We start from the raw sequence: 2,255 nt of genomic DNA on the forward strand, positions 1-2,255 counted from the left end.
TCACTGCTAAGGTTTCAGATTCCACATTTGAACCATCCTTAAGAAACTTGCACTGGTCAAGTTTCAGTGTAGTATCAAAGAAGATTATCCACATTTATCTGAAAAAGTTATTAAAATACTCCTCCCTTTTCCAATTACACATCTGTGTGATGCTGAGTTTTTTTCATCTGCTTCAACCAAAATAATATATTTTAGGAATTCCCTAGCAGTCCGGTGGTTAGGACCCCGCACTTTCACTGCCGTGAGCCCGGGTTCAATCCCTGATTGGGGAACTAAGATTCCACAAGCTGCGCGGTTAAAAAAAAAAATATATATATATATATATATTAATAGATTGACTGTAGAAACAGATGTGAGAATCCAACTGTTTTCTATTAAGTAGTTATTAAAGAAATTTGTCACAATGTTAAACAATGCTACTCTTCTCACTAATTTTTTGCTTTGAAAAATATAGTAATTTTTCATAAAGTATGTTATTTATTATACATTAACTTGTAATGGGTTTCTATTGTTATTTTTAAATAAATACTTTTTAATTTCTCTAATTTTAATTTCTAATATAATATAGTTACTATCAATAGATAATAATAATAGAAAACCATCACAGGGAATTCCCTGGCGGTTCAGTGGTTAGGACTCTGCACTTTCACTGCTGTGGGCCCCATTCGATCCCTGGTCAGGGATTAGGATCCCGCAAGCCAGGCCGCCAAACAAACAAACAACAAAAAAGATATATATAAAATCATCACAAACAAAAGCTCTTTGGGATCCTCAATAATTTTTAAAAGTGTGAAGTGGTCTTGACACCAAAATTTTGGAGAATCAGTGCTGTATTCGCTCTCATGGTTGCCATGGTTGGTTTCTACCTTCTGGAGTAGAAAGCAGATGGAGTGGGGGAAGAGTGAGCATGGATAGTGTCCCAACTGCAACCAGAGTGGAAGGGAGGATGACAGCAGTGAAGCCCCTTAACTTTATCTGCTGTTTGGATAAATTTCCTCATACCTTTCATGAGGCTTAAAGTCCTGAGGGAGCATGGACACCCTAAGATCCATCAGTAGATGCCGGAAAAGTGATAGTTTGAGAGCAGGATTGGGAAAGCAGATGAAAGGGTTTCCATACAACTCTTTCATACATGGAGCTGCTGGCCTGGCCCCATACTGATCTGAGAAAAGTGGGGGGATAAAATTAAGAAACTATAATGAAAAGAAAAATCATCTGATTTCAGTTGATGACTCCCCACCTTCGGCAAACACACTATGAGTTTGTAGGCTATGACAGGCACTTTCTTCCTCTAGGAATGACAAGGTCAGGCCAAGAGCTAAGAGTATTAAGACTTGATGCATTTACAACCAAGAAAAGGTTGGTTTGGGATTTTAAAAGAAGGTTTAGATATATATGGATCCGCTACCAGATATACTCTCCTTCAGACTATCGCAAATTTTCTCTTTTTTTTTTTAGAGGTGATTTGTTATTCTCAGTCTAGAAAACAAATTATTTCTAAATCAGTGATAAGGTAAAGCATTTCAGTAAATCTATAATGTTTCAATAATTCTGGAAACACAAATATCGTTCTACTAAAATTATCAGTGAAATTACTTTCCAAAAATATCCAATGTAGTTTCTTTGGAGAGTGATAAAATCAACTGCTTTTCATATCTCAATTCTGTTGACTTAATTTGAAATTTTAAAAAGCACATCATTGCTGGAGTTATGAGTCCTGAGAGAATTGGAAAATGGCTAACACCACTTACTGATAACACACCATCTTAGTTTCCTGTGTAATTGCCCCCATTTCTCATTTTTATTTTTGGTAACTAGGAGTGAAGTTTTGAGAACTCCTCCTCCCTGGTCTGCTATGATCCTCAGCAATCTTTGAAATTCCCACCCCTACCTAAAGTGACTCACCAGTTTTACAGCAGTCAGTGATAAAAATATTAGAGAGCTGGAAGGCAAACACTTCTTATTACTTCCTTTAGCATTTCTAGGAAATTGTGACTACAGGTGTGTTCCAGAAAAGGAAGACTACGTGTGTGTTTATGAGAGAAGAAAAAAGGCAGAGGGAGATTATTAAAAGGTGGTTAAGAGATGGTATTGTGTCCATCTCAATGCCATATCTTCCACTATCATTCTTGGGCTGCAGAGGAAATACCATAGAGCTTGTCATGGATCCTTGTATCTTCCTCACTAATGAATTTAATCCTTTAGGGAAGGAAGTCTCCTCTGGAACCTCTTGGGAGATGTAAAAAGGAGGTAAC

This window comes from Globicephala melas, chromosome 8, assembly GCF_963455315.2.
Source record: "Globicephala melas chromosome 8, mGloMel1.2, whole genome shotgun sequence".
Classification (NCBI taxonomy): Eukaryota; Metazoa; Chordata; class Mammalia; order Artiodactyla; family Delphinidae; genus Globicephala; species Globicephala melas.